We start from the raw sequence: 17,604 nt of genomic DNA on the forward strand, positions 1-17,604 counted from the left end.
ATTTTTCCATCAATATAAATATCTCTCACCTTGTATTTATTCTTCTTTCCTATATCAAAAGAAAGAAATTTTAAGGCTACCTTCTAACTATGTTCTTGTGAATAGTGTATGATATGTAAGAGTAATTATCTAACGTGTATAGCTCTTATGCATTTAATCAACTACAACACAACCTTTAAGAAATTACAAAAGGTAGGCCACTCCCATAATTTGAGATATCCCTTAAATGGTCAGTTACCTTGGGTTTCTAGGCAATCTCTGGCTTAATATTAACTGAATCATGCTCAGAATCTCACAAAGGCTGAAGACTACACTGCGAATGTTGGAAGAGATATGGCAACTTGACATGAATTTCTTACATAACCACCTTGATGCAATCTAAGAGGGAACAAAACATCCAAATAATGTACGTAGATACTCCGCCCTAAAGGAAGGCAAGCACAACTCCTTGGACTAAAAAAGTGTGGGTTGCACATAGTGATTTTCTTCCAAGGACTGCTATATGGAAAGGGGTTAGGGGGCAAGGAGTGGGTGGCAGGGAAACAGTGACTTTACAGTGGAAAAACCCAATGAACAATAATACCCTAGGCAGGCAATCAAGGGCAACAGCAACAGTGATAGAGCATGTGGATAGTATGTATTGATAGGATATGATGAAAATGGCACTTTATGCGGGTTCAAGACCCGCCCGGGCAACTTGGTGAGACCTCATCTCTACAATAAATCAAAAAAAAAAATCAGCCGGGTGTGTATCGCGCACCTGTAGTTCCAGCTACTTGGAAGACTGAGGCGGAAGGATCACCAGAGCCCAGCAGGTCAAGGCTGTGGTGGCCAGGAGCGGCCACTGCACTCCAGCCTGAGCGGCAGAGTGAGATTCCAACTCAAAAAAAAAAAAAAGAAAGAAAGAAAATGGCACTTTACCTCTCTGGTCTTCCTCCCAAAAACCCATACATGACCCCAGACTAACCATGAGAAAAACACCAGACAAATTCCAGCAGGAGGCACCCTGCAAAATACATAAACAGGGCCAGGCTCGGTGGCTCAGCCTGTAATCCCAGCACTTTGGGAGGCCCAGGCGAGTGGATTGCCTGAGCCTGAGGGTTTGAGACCAGCCCAGGCAACTTGGTGAGACCTCATCTCTACAATAAATCCAAAAAATTGCCCGGGCATTGTAGTGCACACCTGTAGTTCCAGCTACTTGGAAGGCTGAAGTGGATGGATCGCCAGAGCCCAGGAAGTCAACACTGGGGTGGCCGTGATCGTGCCACTGCACTCCAGCCTGAGCAACAGAGTGAGACTCCAACTCAAAATAAATAAATAAATAAATAAAAACAAAATACATAAACAGGACTCCTAAAAAATCTGCCAAGGTGTCAAAAACAAGGAAAGTCTTAGAACTGTCAGAGCCAAGAGGAACCTAAGGAGACCTGACACCCAAATGTCCAATGGTATTCTAAATGAAATCCTGGAACAGAAGCAGATTAAGTAAAAACTAAGAAAATCTGAGCAAAGTTTTTAGACTTTAGTTAGTGATATGTACCAGCATCGGTCTACTAATTGCAACAGATGCGCCCTAGTAATAATGTAAGATGTTAATAATAGGAGAAACTAGGTATAGGGAATATGGGAACTCTGTATTCTCTTTCCAACTTTTCTGTAAATCTAAAACTGTTGTTCAAAAATTAAGTCTACTAAAAAAAGTATCTTTCCCAAAGTGAAAGCACCTTTGCTCTTTCTAATCATTAACAAAACATATTCCATAAAAATTATGACAAAACAAAAAGGTTATAAAAGGGACTTTTTGAAAATGACAAATACCCTGGAATTCCACCCACTGAAATAACCAATCCCAAACATACCGTATGTGTGTTCTTGGAGTAGCTTCATGGACCACACACAGATACACACGCACTAAGTGATCCAGATCCGAATCCCTAGAACCCGTGAATGATGCCTTACATGACAGGAGAGACCTTACAGATGTTAAGGGTCTTGAAATGTACAGACTATCTCAGATTGGGCAAGTGAGCCCCAAAGGCAATCACAAATGTCCTTGCAAAGGGAGGGAGACCGATATTCTAAGCAAGACAAAAGGTGCTGACTCCATGGAAGCAGATGGTGATTTGAAGATGCTGCACTGCTGGCTTTGAAGGTGTGGGAGGAGCCACGAGCCAAGAGATGCCAGGCATGCAGAGCTAGCCAGAAGACAGATTCTCCCATAGAGCACTCAGGGAGCACGGCCCCGGGATACCACGGTTTTCACCTAGTGAAATCCATTTCAGAATTCTGATCTCCAGAACTCTACAAGGATAAACTTGTGTTGCAAAAAGCCATCAAGCTTGTGGTAATTTGTTACAGCAGCCATACTAGGTAGTGGTCTTTTTTACCTGTATTTCTTTTTTTGAGTTAGAGTCTCACTCTGTCACCCAGGTTGGAGTGCAGGGGCATGCTCACAGCCACCGCCGCAGCCTCGACCTGCTGGGTTCAGGAGATCCCTCCAAGTAGCTGTAACCACAGGTGCACACCACCACACCTGGCTAATTTTTTTAGTTTATTTTTTTATTGTAGAGATGAGGTCTCACCAAGTTGCCTAGGCCGGTCTTGAACCCCTGGGCTCAGGCAATCCTCTCACCTCCACCTCCCAAAGTGCTAGGATTAGAGGCACGAGCCACTGCACCCGGCGACCTATATTTCTTATTTTCAATTGTCTGCTTATGTCCCTTTGCCAATTTTTCCATCAAGGTGTTCTCTTTCTTGACCTATTTTTAGTGTTAACCCTCTTTTATACATTTTCAAGAGTTTTCCTGGTTAATTCTCTTCCATATTAGCTGATAAGGATTTTGTCATGATGACCAAAACTATCATTCTTTTCTCTGTTGGTGTCATTCTTAAAACACACTTTCCTGGCCGGGCTCAGTGGCTCAGCCTGTAATCCCAGCGCTTTGGGAGGCCGAGGTGAGTGGATTGCCTGAGCCCACGGGTTCAGGACTTGCCTGGGCAACTTGGCAAGACCTCATCTCCACAATAAATCAAAAATCAGCTGGGTGTGGTAGCGCATGCCTGTAGTTCCAGCTACTTGCAAGGCTGAGGCAGAGGGATCACTGAAGTCCAGCAGGTCAAGGCTGCGGTGGCCGGGAGCGGCCAATGCACTCCAGTCTGGGCGACAGAGTGAGACTCCAACTCAAAAAAAAAACACACTTTCCTAACCAAAGAAAATAGGACTGCTTACCTTAATTTGCTCTTAATACTTAAATAGTCAAATCTATAACTTTGTTCTTTTACCATCTCCACACCTGTCTCTCTCTTCCCTTCACCCTCAGCCCCCGGCCTGGCATCAACACTGCAACTTGGCTGGAGAGCAAACAAGACTGGAGACTTCTTGAGGCTCCCAACCACACCCACACCCCCTTTGTCCAGTCTGCTCCCAAACTAGCTTAATGCCTGATGTAGAAAGTGTGCTCAGTACATGTTTGTTAAATCCGGAGGGTCTCATAAAACTAACATTTTTTTCTAAAGAGGAAGAAGAAAATCGCGCAAAGCAGGCCTGCTCTCCTTTTCCCTGGTCTGGTGGGGTAGGTGTCAGAAATGGAGAAACGAGCAGAAACAACACTCATTCTTACTTCTTAGCTATCTGTAGATTCAACAAACGGTGTTCTTTTTCTGTTGTTTTTTTTTTTACTTTTTTAAAAGTTGTGTTTATAACTTGAGGTAGCCATTATGAAACTGTATGAAATCACTGTATCAAAATGTCTTGCATCTTGGAAGGAATGATGGTTTTACAAAAACAGTAATGCTCCTCAACATGACATCAGATGTTAAGTAACTGGAATACATACATAGTACATTATGTTGCAGTTTTACAAAATGCTTTCAAATCAATTCTTTCATGGATTAAATCACTGCCGCCTCAAACGCCTGTGTTCAAGTGATATTCATACCTCAGCCTCCTAAACAACGGGGACTACAGGCACACATCACCACACCCAGTTAATTTATTTTTTGCTTTTATTTTTTGCAGAGATGAGTTCTCACTTTGTTGCCCAGGCTGCTCTCAAACTCCTGGCCTCAGTTGACCCCACCTGCCTTGGCCTCCCAAAATGCTGGACTTACAGTACAGGGATAAGCCACCGCACCCAGCCTCAAAATAATTTTTTTACTCATATAAAATTGTCTGAAAAGACATCCTTATACAATTTTAATGACCAAGTTCTACTGAAAATATAAGATCCATCAGTGCTTCTAAATGATACAATGTACTGAGATAATGAGGAAGCACTTTTAAAATATCTAAGTTTTAAATCGTGAACTTAGCTTTCTTACAATGATTACACAAAATTATTTTAATTAAAGCAAACTACACTCATGGATATAATTTCTCATAAACTGGTGCCAAAATTTTTAAATAGTAAAGAATCTCTTAAACGAATTGGAGATCTGACACACAGAACTTTAAACACACACTTTTTTTTTAACTGAAAAAAGTAAAGTGGAGTTATACTTGCAGAAAACATTCTTAACTACCAAAACAAACAGAAACCAAAAGCTCATAACTGCATTGCCTACAGGGGAGACCGCAACGATGCCCGTTCCTCTGAAAAGGTTAATTCCTCAGAGCCTCATGGACTTTCAACATTTTTAAACGTGCTTTAAAAAGACTCCTTGTTGGTTTGCATACGTTCATTCAGGGCAATAAAAATAAAATAAATAGCACAGAATTACTTTGCCCAATAATAAAAGTTATATGTAAAAACCCAAATATCTCTTCAGTTTTAAGCAATTTCTGAGTCCTTCCAATTTGTTAGTGGCTATTAAGACTTCAGACTGGCAGGGCTCGGTGGCTCAGCCTGTGTAATCCCATGCTTTGGGAGGCTGAGGTGAGGGAAATGCCTGAGCCCGCAGGTTCGAGACCCACCTGGGCAACTTGGTGAGACCTCATCTCTACAATAAAATCAAAAATTAGCCGGGTGTGGTCGTGCATGCCTGTAATTCCGGCTACTTGGAAGACTGAGGCGGAAGGATCGCCAGAGCCCAGCAGGTCTGGGTGACTGAGTGACTCCAACTCAAAAAAAAAAGACTTCAGACTATTCATTAAATGTATGTGATACACAATACTGGACTACACATTGTTGAAAAACGTACCTAGACCAAACATCACTATGCCTTTGAGGACATCTACAAATGATGTTCTACAAACATGATGAGAGATAAAAGAGGGAGCAAGGGAAAGAGGGAAAGAGAGAGGACCAGAGAGACTGATTAATTTTTTAAAATACAAGCAATGAAGAAGTTTAGCACATTTCAAAAGTATCTGCTTCTAAGTGCTTCAGCAGTCATTTTAGGTTCCTATTTTCATCATGAGGCAAATGAAAAGGGAAGGGATGAAGGTGTCAGGAAAAAGATGTCATGGCCGGACTTGGTGGTTCATGACTATAATCCCAGTACTTTGGGAGTCAGGGAAGGGAGAATTACTTATAAGCCCAGGAGTTCAAGACCAACCTTGGCAACATAACGAGACCTCATCTCTACAGAAAAATCAAAAACCTCGCCAGGCATGGTGGTGCATGCCTGTAGTCCCAGCTATTTGTGGGGGTGAGGCAGAAGGATAGCCTGAGTCCAGGAAGTCAAGGCCACGGTGAACTACTGCACTCCGGCTTGAGCGACAGAGCGAGACCCTGACTCAAAAAATAAAAGAAAGGTGTCAGATAAAAGACATAGAAAGTTAACAAAAGGCCAAGAGCTCACTGTATCCTTTAAGATTCTGACAGCTTATTTACATAAACTTCAGTTAAAAGGTGAGTCAGCCCATGGTTGAGAAATGGCAAAGGAGATACTAATAATTCTGGATACTGTTTACGTGGCCAGCCAAACAAATGGACTTCATTTGATTATGTATGTATTTGAGTTGACTAACACAATCAGCCATGATCATCATTTTTTTAAATGTGCATTCCAAAAGATCCCCCAACTCACCATTTAAACAATCACATGAATTATTATTGTACCCTACACATGGGTAAGTTCTCAATCATGGCTAGACGTTTTTTTAATGCCCTGCAAATCCTTGCTCAAACTTGATTATCCATCTATATTTTCTTAATAGTGCATGCTATGGTCTAATGTTTTGTGTCCCTCCAAAATCCATATGTTGAAACCTAACCTCCAAGGTGATGGTGTTAAGAGGTGGACCTTCTGGGAGGTGATTAGGTCATAAGAGCTGCCCTTGTAAATGGTATTAGTGTCCTCATAAAAGTGCTTGAGGGAGACTGTGCCCTTTTTTGCTTGTTCCACCACACGAGGGAACACACAAGGCACCATCTATGAGGAACAGGCCTCACCAGACACTGAATCAGCTTGGGCGTTCATCTTGGATTTCTCAGCCTCCAGAACCATGAGAAATAAATTTCTGTTGTTTATAAATTACTCAGTCTAAAGTATTTTGTTATAGCAGCCCAAATAGACTAAGACAGTGTATTAATTTAACGCATTCATTCATTCAACAAAAATATATTGGGCACCTACTCTGTGCTGAGCTTGGTACTTAGGTGCAGAGTACACCATTCTAAGCAAAGTAGACAACCAGATCCATCCTCACGGAACTTAGAGCTCAAAGGAACAAGTGATCAAAAAACAAGCAACAATTAAATACAAAATGATAAAGTAAGATGAACCAACAGGATGCCAAAGTAGAGAAATGGGAAAAGAGTAACTTTTTTTTTTTTTTGAGTTGGAGTCTCACTGTCACCCAGACTGGAGTGCAGTAGCTGCTCCCGGCCACTGCAGCCTCGACCTGCTCGGCTCCGGCGATCCTTCCGCCTCAGCCTTCCAAGTAGCTGGAACTACAAGCGCGTGCTACCACGCCCAGCTAATTTTTGATTTATTGTACAGATGAGGTCTCACCAAGTTGCCCAGGCGGGTCTCGAACCCACGGACTCAGGCAATCCACTCACCTTGGCCTCCCAAAGCGCTGGGATTACAGGCTGAGCCACTGAGCCCGGCCAAGAGTAACTATTTTGAGGGAGTCATTTAGAAAGTGTGAAGACACACCAGTTGAAAACTGAGGATGACCAGGAAGAAGCCCTGAGAACAGCCAGAAGAAGCCCAGGAAAAAGCCCTCAAGGCAACAGAATCACATCTAGAGCAGCAAAACTTACTCCGAGAAAAAACTGGATAAGATTTGTGGCTGGAGGGCAGCAAGTAAGGGTAAGAGCCACTACAGATGTGTTGGAAACAGTATGCGGGAGTCTGACCACCTCAAGTCTTAGGAACTAAGGTGGATTATTCGTTCGTTGATTGAAATAAGACAGATTCACCCTAGAGAAATGCAAACTCATGGACAGATTTTTAAGTAAGGCAGTGACATCATCCAATTTAATTTCTAAAAGGATCACTCCGTCCTGATTCAAACAAGCATACTATGAAAAAATAAATGATAAGACAGGAAAATTTGAGCACTGAAAGGTTATTGGATGAATGCTGGTACTTTTCAGGTGTGATAACAGTCTTGTGACTTTTTTCAAAAAAGACCTTCGCAAATTAAAATACAGATAAAATGATGTCATATAAATTAGACAAGTTTTATATCAATGTTAATTTCCTAATCTTGATAGCTGAACAGTAATGATGGTTTTTATAGGAAGTGCATCTAAAATAGTTAGAGGTAGAAATAAATTATCATGTCTAGGACTTGATTCCAAATAATCTGGGGGTGAGTTATACATGAAATAAAATTGGCCTTGAGTTAACAATTGTTGAAGCTCAGTGATGAGTATATAAGGGTTTGGATTACTATCCTCTTTACTTTTTACAGATGTTCAAAATTGTTTATATTAAAATTCTTTTTAAATAAAAAACAATAGATGAGCCGGGCTCGGTGGTTCAGCCTGTAATCCCAGCGCTTTGTGAGGCCGAGGTGAGTGAATTGCCTGAACCCGCGGATTTGAGAGCCACCTGGCCAACTTGGCAAGACTTCATCTCTACAATAAATCAAAAAAAGATTAGCCAGGCATGGTAGCGCGCAACTGTAGTTCCGGCTACTCGGAAGGCTGAGGCAGAAGGATCGCCGGAGCCCAGCAGGTCGAGGCTGCGGTGGCTGGGAGCGGCCACTGCACTCCAGTCTGGGTGACAGAGTGAGACTTCAACTCAAAAAAAAAATAGATGTTGGCACAGATGCAGTGAAAAGGCAATGCTTATATACTGTTGGTGGGAATGCAAATTAGTGCAATCTCTATGGAAATCAGTATGGAGATTTCTCAAAGAACTAAAAACTTTAATACAAGAGTGGAAAGAAAGAAAAGTGAACAGATGGAAAACGTATTTTGGAGGTAGAAATCATCGGACCTGTAATGAGGAAAAAGAAAGGGAAGGATCCACCAATCCCACTACTTACTATCTACCCAAAAGAACAGAGGTCATTACACAAAAAAGACACCTGCGCCCGTATGTTTATCGTAGCAAAATTCACAATTGCAAAGATGTGGAATCAACCTTTAATGCTCATCAACTGATCAGTGGATGATGAAAATGTGATACACACACACACACACACACACACACACACACACTCTGACACACACCATAAACTACTATTCAGCCATAAAAAAGACTAAAATAATGTCTTCTGTAAGCAACCTGGATGAAACTGGGGAACATCACCCTAAGTGAACTAACACAGGAATGGAAAACCAAACACCACATGTTCTAACAAGCGGGAGCTAAACTAAGTATCTGAAAAGGCATAAAGAATGGGAAAATGGACACAGGAGACTCAGAGGCGGGAGGATGGAAAAAGAGTGGAGGGATGAAACATCATCCATCTGGCATAACATACACAGGTGGGGTGGGGGACACACTTACAGCTCAGACTTCTTCACTACTGCACAATGCCACCATGTAACCAAAAACTATGCATGTCCCCTGAAGCTACTGAAATTTTTAAAAACAAAAAAAATTCCTCTTAAAAATAAGATAACCAGCAGGCTCGGTGGCTCAGACTGTAATCCCATGCCTTTGGGAGGCTAAGGTGAGTGGATTGCCTGAGCCCGCAGGTTCGAGACCCGCCTGGGCAACTTGGCAAGACCTCATCTCTACGATAAATCAAAATGAGCCAGCTACTCGGAAGGCTGAGGCGGAAGGATCGCCAGAGCCCAGCAGGTCGAGGCCGCGGTGGCCAGGAGCGGCCACTGCATTCCAGTCTGGGCGACAGAGTGAGACTCCGACTCAAAAAAATAAATAAATAAATAAGATAACTTGGCCAGGCGTGGTGGCTCACGCTTATAATCTTAGCACTTTGGAAGGATTGCCTGAGCCCACATGTTCAAGACCAGCCTGGGAAACTTGGCAAGATCTCATCTCTACAATAAATCAAAAAATCAGCTGGGCGGGATGGTGTGCATCTGTAGTTCCAGCTACTTGGAAGGCTGAGGCAGAAGGATCGCCTGAGCCCAGCAGGTCGAGGCTGCGGTGGCCATGAGCGTGCCACTGCACTCCAGCCTGGAACAAAGTGAGACTTTAACTCAAAAAAGAAAAGATAACTTGGCTGGGCTGGTGGCTCACGCCTGGAATCCCAGCACTTTGGGAGATGGAAGCAAGAGGATTACCTGAGCCCAGGGTTTTGAGACCAGCCCGGGCAGCTTGACGAGATCTCGTGTCTACAATAAATCAAAAACTTAGCTGGGCGTGGTGGCACACACCTGTAGTTCCAGCTACTTGGAAGGTTGAGGCTGAAGGATCACCGGAGCCCAACAGGTCGAGGCTGTGGTGGCCGTGAGTGTGCCATTGCACTCCAGCCTGGGCGACAGAGTGAGACTCCTACTCAAAAAAAAGATAACTTGGGCTATTAATGGAGAACAGGTGAAGTACAGTTGTAAAGGTAGAGGGAGAAAGAACAAAGAAAGCAAGAAGATACACTAGCTAGGTCTTACATCCAAGCAAAACCTGACAGTAACTTAAACTAATACGATAGAATGAAGAGAAAGAAAAGTGAACAGATGGGAAAAATGTATTCTGGAGGTAGAAACCATCAGACGTGGTAATGTGAAAGTTAAAAGAAGTCTCCCACGCACCTGACGTGAGCAAGTAGGTGGATTCACAGAGAGTGAAGACTGACAGACAAGGAAGCAGGGTGCACTAGCTCATGCCTGTAATCTCAGCACTTTGGGAGGCAGAGGCAAGAGGACTGCTTGAATCCAGGGGTTCAAGACCAGCCTGGGCAACTTGGCGAGACCTCGTCCCTACAATAAATCCAAAAAAATTAGCTGAGCATGGTGGCAGTGCCTGTGTTCCAGTTACTTGGAAGGCTGAGGCGGAGGAAATCACCTGAGCCCAGCAGGTAGAGGCTGCGGTGTCTGTGAGGGTGCCACTGCACTCCAGCCTGGGTGACAGAGTGAGACTCGGATTCAAAAAGAAAAGTTAAACATAAGTCTGCCATACAACCTACCACTCTACTAGGTGCGTATGTCAGATAACCTAAAACAACTGTTCACACAAAGGCTGTACACACTTACTCACAGCAGCATGATTCACAACAGCCAAAAACTAGAAACTGCCCAAGAGTCCATCAACTGACAAATGGGTAAACAAACTTGATGTATTCATTCAATGAAGTATCATTCAGCCACAAAAAGGAATGAAGTATATATAGATAGACTCCAACTTACGATGGTTCGACTTACAAACTTTAGGCATGACAATGAGTTTATCAGGGTACCAAAAGCATTTTTGACTTACAATATTTTTTTACTTGTGATGAGCTTATCAGGACATAACTCTATTTTAAGTCAAGAAGCAACTACCTGTACTGAACGTGTTGCATGCAACACAGATGAACCTCGAAAGACTACACGGTAGATGACTCTATTTATATAAAATGTCTACAAAGACAAATCTAGAGACAGAAATTAGATTAGTGGATGCCCCAGCTAGGAGTGGGAACAGGGAATGACGTGATAAAAATGTTTTAAAATTAAGACTGTGGCAGTGGTTGTATAATTATGTAATTATATTAAAATGCACTAAATTGTATACTTAGCATAGAAATATATGGGACATAAATTAATATTACAATGGGTTCTCAGAGCAGAGCATGAGAGGGTTTTTTTCCCTTCTTATCTACTACCAAGGTTGAAATACACACGGTTCCTTACTGTGCTTTCCAACATGACAGTTTTATTTTTCCTTTCCTTTATACAAGGCCTCCTAAAACTCCTCACTGTAGTTCTCCTTCCTTAGTGCTATATAACAGTATCAATGGCATCTTAGATCCAATAAAATATTCAGTGTCAACCTGGTTAAGGAAATCAGATTAAGGAAGTCCCTCTCCAGACCTGAGCAACATTTGTATCACCTAGAGAGAGTTACTATTTATAATTTAACTACCATGAGGAAGAGTATGTTTTCCAACTATCATTCACTGATATTCACCCTCAATTAAAACAAACAAGAAAAACCACTGTGCCATCATCAATTGATCTAACTTAATGAGGGGGAAAAAATGGTCCTAAAAGCTTTACCCCATTCTAACCTACAATTTATGGTTCAAACGGGAAAAGTATAGACTGGGCACAGTGGCTCATGCCTATAATCCCAGAACTTTGAGGCCGAGGCAGGATAGCTTGAGGCCAGGAGTTCAAGACCAGTCTGGGTCGTATAGAGAGACCCTATCTCTACAAAAAATTTAAATAATTTTTTTTTAAATGTATGTGTATGTCTAACACACACACACACACACACACACACACACACACATAAATGAGAAGGTATGAAGAAGGAAAAAGTAGGGGGAGAAATGTTATGCTACAAAATATATATTTTTTTTTTTTTGAGTTGGGGTCTCACCCTGTTGCCCAGACTGGAGTACAGTGGCCGCTCCCAGCCACCGCAGCCCCAACCTGCTGGGCTCCAGCGATCCTTCCACCTCAGCCTTTCAAGGAGCTGGAACTACAGGCGCATGATACCATGCCCAGCTAATTTTTTGATTTATTATAGAGATGAGGTCTCGCCAAGTTGCCCAGGCGGGTCTCGAATCCGCGGGAACAGGCAATCCACTCACCTCAGCTTTCCAAGGCACGGAATTACAGGCTGAGCCACCGAGTCCGGCTTACAAAATATTTTTATACTAAGCTTGATCTCAGACAAAAAGATGAGAAGTGATCAAAATATTTTTATTTCTATTGTAAGCTTCTACTCACCTGGCTAAAATTGCCTGCCTAGTTCACCTTCTGCAGATAAGTTCAAATTCACAGCAGTCCTTACACATAAACACATTTGCTCCAACTGCATTCCCACTACCTCAGGACTCCATTAAACACATGCAGATTTCTAGGTAAGGATAAATTCAAAAGTTCAATAAGATGCTATGAAATATGAGACCACTGCTGAGAACATATTAAACCTGCATCTGTTCTAACAGTCTTTGAACATAAGTTTGAGCGGTCTCCTCTGACTTCTCTAAACTACCACGAAAGAAAATCTTGACTCATCGGTGCCCAAACAGGCCTCCTCGTTAGAACTGTGCCCCACTACCCACTGTGGCTTTTATGGGAAAGACGTTCATCAAAAATACCAAGCCAGCCGGGCTCGGTGGCTCAGCTGTAATCCTGCACTTTTGGGGGGCTGAGGTGAGTGGATTGCCTGAGCCCGCGGGTTCGAGACCCGCCTGGGCAGCGAGACCTCATCTCTACAATAAATCCAAAAATCAGCCGGGCGTGGTAGCGCACACCTGTAATTCCGGCTACTGGGAAGGCTGAGGCGGAAGGATCGCCGGATCCCAGTGGGTCGAGGCTGCGGTGGCCGGGAGTGGCCACTGCACTCCAGTCTGAGCGACAGAGTGAGAATTCAACTCAAAAAAATAAAAATAAAAATAAATTGTCTTCTTCGTCCGGGCTCAGTGGCTCAACCTGTAATCCCGTGCTTTGGGAGGCAGAGGTGAGTGGATTGCCTGAGCCCATGGGTTCGAGACCCGCCTGGGCAGCGAGACCTCATCTCTACAGTAAATCAAAAAATCAGCCGGACGTGGTAGCGCGTGCCTGTAATTCCGGCTGCTTGGAAGGCTGAGGCGGAAGGATCGCCGGAGCCCAGCAGGTCGAGGCTGCGGTGGCCGGGAGAGGCCACTGTACTCCAGTCCGAGCAACAGAGTGAGACTCCAACTCAAAAAAAAAAAAAAATACCAAGTCACCATGATTCCAAGTGGTTAGTCCTCTCCCCACTAGCCAAGGCCAGGAATCCTCCATGACCCAACCTCACTTGCGCCCACGGTCCTATCACGGCTTTGTCCTCTGGCCACTGTTCTCAGAGCTGTTCACCCCGTGTGTCCCCACCTCTTAAGACTCTGTGCTGATCCCTTCTAACTGATACCCCACCCATCCCTCAAGACCAAAGCAAAGGCCAGTCTCCCCATCTCCCAACCAGATGACAGCTCTCTGTTGGAACTCCTGAAACCTGTATTTATCCTTCACGTGCCATGTCACAGTTAACATATGAACAGACTTATTACACTCACCACTGTACGGTCACAGATGGCAATTATGTATAAACACAGGGAAAAAGAATACTCAGTCATCAGAGCACAAGAAGCGCTAACCAACATGGAGTTACGAAGTCAGAAGGCAAGGGACTATAGCGGAGTTCAACTAGAACTGCATGTTATTTATGGCCAATTTGTGTATATCGTGAAATGGACCGAATTTACCATTCTTCCCTAAGCGGTCACCTCCTTAATGACAAGCAGGCCATAAAGTTCATGAACAATTCTAATTTTTAGAAAGAACATGGTCGAAGTGTCACTCACTTTTTCTTTAAATCTCTAACTTTTCCTCCAGTTCTAAATGGCAATGATTTTTGTATGATCTACCAGTCTGCAAAACTAGCAATTTCCCAAATAGTTACTCAGCTAAAATAACATAATCGTTACCACAAAGATCCAAAGGAAAAGAAAATCTGTTTGGGATGGTAAATCCATTAGGCAGAAAAGAAAAGTAGGAAGTGATTTCCTTTGTGGAAACAACTTAAGGTCTCCCTCATCTGTTAATGTGAATCTTTTCATTAGGAGTTCAAGAGAAAAATATTCACCAGAAGAAATTAATCATCAGGCTGGCAAGCAAACAACATCTTGATACAGAGAGATTAAAGCGTTGCCCTCTACACTCGAAACATAAAATCAAAATGTGCAGCTCTGGCCAGGCACAGTGGCTCACCCTGTAATCCCAGGACTTTAGGAGGCCAAGGTGAGAGGATTGCCTGACCCTGTGGGTTCGAGACCAGCCTGGGCAACATGGTGAGACCTCATCTCTACGATAAATCAAGAAATTAGTTGAGTATGGTGGTATGTGCCTGTAGTTCCAGCTGCTTGGAAGGATCGCCTGAGCCCAGCAGGTCAAGGCTGAAGTGGCTGTGAATGTGCCACTGCACTCCAGCCTGGGCGACAGAGTGAGTCTCTGACTCAAAAAAAAAAAAAGTGGAGTTCTGTCAGTGTAAGGAAAAAGAGCTCCACTGAGATTAGCAGAATTCACAAAGGGAATGTTGTGGCATTACAAATTTAAGAGAAAATGAGAGAGAAATATTGACAAACCCTGAGATTAGGCCAAACTAAAAGTTCACATAAAAACAATTGAAGAAATTTTTACAACTAACGTGTTTATAATCAAGGGAAAAGTATAGACAATTTTTTAAAATATTGAATAACATTTGGGAGGCTGAGGTGAGTGGATTGCCTGAGTCCACGGGTTCGAGACCCGCCTGGGCAACTTGGCGAGACCTCGTCTCTACAATAAATCAAAAATTAGCCGGGTGTGGTGGCTCGCACCTGTAGCTCCAGCTCCTTGGAAGGCTGAGGCGGAAGGATCACCGGAGCCCAGCAGGTCAAGACTGCAGTGGCCAGGAGTGTGCCACTGCACTCCAGTCTGGGCGACAGAGTGAGACTCCAACTCGAAGAAATAAAAAAAATAAAAATAAATAAACAAATATTGAATAACAGATTACTTCTGCGACATTTTTAATCTCAAAAAGATTTAGTAATACAGGAGAGACGGACATAAGAATGGGAAAACCATTTTCTATGTTGTGGAAATAAAGGGAACTATCCAAATGGGTGTTCTCGTAAAGGAAGCATATCCTCTCAAAACATAATTTTAAAACATTTTTAGTCCTTCTGAAATTTTCTTTTTTTTTTTCTTGAGTTGGAGTCTCACGCCGTCCCTCAGGCAGTGACACGAATCACAGCTCACCGTAGCCTCGAACTCCTGGGCTCAAGGGATCCTCCCGCCTTGCCTCCCGAGTAGCTGGGACTACAGGCATGCACCACCATGCCTGGCCTAATTTTTTTATTTTTTGTAGAGATGAGGTCTCGCTATGTTGCCCAGGCTGATCTCAAACTCCTGGGCTCAAGCATTCCTTCAACCTCAGCTTCTCAAAGTGCCGGCATTCGTGAGCCACCACTCCTGGCCTTGAAATTTTCATACTATATGTGACACAAGTCTCTACCTTCTTAAACGGAACACAGTAAATCCACTACACACAAACCTTCAAAAGCTAAGTCCCCTACGTACGAACCTTCAAGTTGAGAATTTTCCAAGAAGCGAGCATGCATTCCCATTGTTTGAGGAGGCACTGTTAGCTTTTGAGGTACGGGACTTGAATGTGGAATGGCACATAAAGGTTGCAGCAGCCATTCAGAATGCAAACCAGTGCTACCGTGTCATCTATCATGAGAAAAAAAGAGCGACTCCCCAGACATCACTGAGTCCTTTTTTCAAGAGGGTAGACCAGAATTGAATCCAGCAAGGAGCCAGAACCTGTGCCATCAGCGTCAGGCCTGAGCGACATTGCAGCCTGCCCTCAGTTTGTCTTCTATTGCCAACACTTCAGCTCTACCACCTCTCACCTCCTCTCCCTCCTCCAGTCAGGAATGCTTCCTGCCTGTTCACTCGATGCCAGCCCCGTCTGCCGGCTGTTGTACTGTTCTATACTACTGTGCTTTTCAAGGTACTATAGGTGAGATGCAAAGTGTTTTCTTTGCTGGGTGTGGGGGCTCACACCTGTAATCCCAACACTTTGAGAGGTAGAGGCGAGAGGATTACCTGAGCTCAGGGGTCCGAGACCAGCTTGGGCAACTTGATGAGGCCTCGTCTCTACAATAAATCCAAAAATTAGCTGGGTGTGATGGCGCACGCCTGTAGTTCCAGCTACTTGGAAGGCTGAGGCAGAAGGATCACCAGAGCCCAGCAGGTGGAGGCTGCGGTGGCCGTGAGCGTGCCACTCCACTCTAGCCTGGGCGACAGAGTGAGATGCTGACTCAAAAAAAAAAAAAAGAAAGAAAGAGTTTTCTTTGTTTTTGTGTTTTTTAATGTATTATTTGTGTGAAAAGTATTATAATCCTATTACAGTACAGTATTAGATAGCCAATTGTGTTAGTTGGGTACCGAGACTTTGTTGAACTTATGAACAAATTGGACTTAGGAACACACTCTCAGAACGGAATTCAATCGTATGTAGGGGACTTACTGTACACTAGGTATAATTTAACATGTTTCCAGTATCTCAGAGATGGCATTATGAAGACGATCTTCTCCATAGACATTGACAGCGACTAGGGTGGAGGGGTGTGGATAGGGGTTTAATGTTATGTGTCAACTTGACAGGGCCAGGGGGTGCCCAGATATTTGGTTAAACATTATCTCTAGGCGTGAGGGTGTTTCTGGAAGAGACTAACCACTGCACCAGTCAACTAAGTAAAGCAGACTGTATGGGTAGTATGAGTAGGCCTCATCCAATCACTGAAGACCTGAATAAAAGACTAAGCAAGAAAGGATTCGCCCTCTCCCTCCCTCTCTCTCCCTGCCTTCTTTGAGCTGAGACATCAGTCTTCTCCTGGTTTTGGACTTGGACTCAGGCTGGCATTCACACCATTGTGTCTCTTGGTTCTCAGGCCTTCAACTTGGACTAGAACTACACCATCAGCTCTCCTGGGTCGCCGGCTTGACAGCTGCAGAGCTGGGGACTTGTCAGCCTCCATAATCACATGAGCCAGTTCCTTATAATCTCTCCATAAATAAACATACATCTCTCCTATCAGTTCTATTTCTCTGGAGAACTCAGAGGAAAACAAAAAGGGCGATAAAGTATCAATATTTACAGGGCAGCTACTATATGCTTTACTTTCATTATCATATTTAAATTACATTAAATGTAATCCTCCCAATAAATCTATGAGAAGGGGAAACTGAGGCTCAGAGAAACCGGACCCAGGACTCCCAGCTGGCATATGGCAAAATGGGACTAGGGCCCATGTCTGACGGTCAAGCCTGTGGTCGTGTCTCCCCAGGAAGGTACAAGAAGTTGTGCTCAGCCAGGTTCGGTGGCTCGGCCTGTCATCCCGCGCCTTTGGGAGGCTGAGGGGAGTGGATGGCCTGAGCCCGCAGGTTCGAGACCCACCTGGGCAGCGAGCCCTCATCTCTACAATAAATCAAAAAATCAGCCGGGCGTGGTCGCACTCGCCTGTAATTCCAGCCACTCGGAAGGCTGAGGCGGAAGGATCGCCCGAGCCCAGCAGGCCGAGGCTGCGGTGGCCGGGAGCGGCCACTGTACTCCAGTCTGGGCAACAGAGTGAGACTC

General features: G+C 43.9%; 1 protein-coding gene across 1 annotated transcript in view; it reads right to left on the bottom strand.

Annotated features, from left to right (window-relative positions):
• Positions 1–14,135, bottom strand: part of TTC39B (tetratricopeptide repeat domain 39B) — a 107,220-nt gene extending 93,085 nt beyond the window's left edge. Inside the window, exon 1 of the mRNA XM_008048886.2 lies at positions 14,065–14,135. The gene's annotated coding sequence lies outside the window, so the exon portion shown is untranslated. The remainder of the gene's footprint in view (positions 1–14,064) is intronic.
• Between the last annotated feature and the right edge of the window lie 3,469 nt (positions 14,136–17,604).

Source organism: Carlito syrichta, unplaced genomic scaffold (assembly GCF_000164805.1).
Source record: "Carlito syrichta isolate Samal-C Ts95f unplaced genomic scaffold, Tarsius_syrichta-2.0.1 Scaffold128042, whole genome shotgun sequence".
Taxonomy (NCBI): domain Eukaryota; kingdom Metazoa; phylum Chordata; class Mammalia; order Primates; family Tarsiidae; genus Carlito; species Carlito syrichta.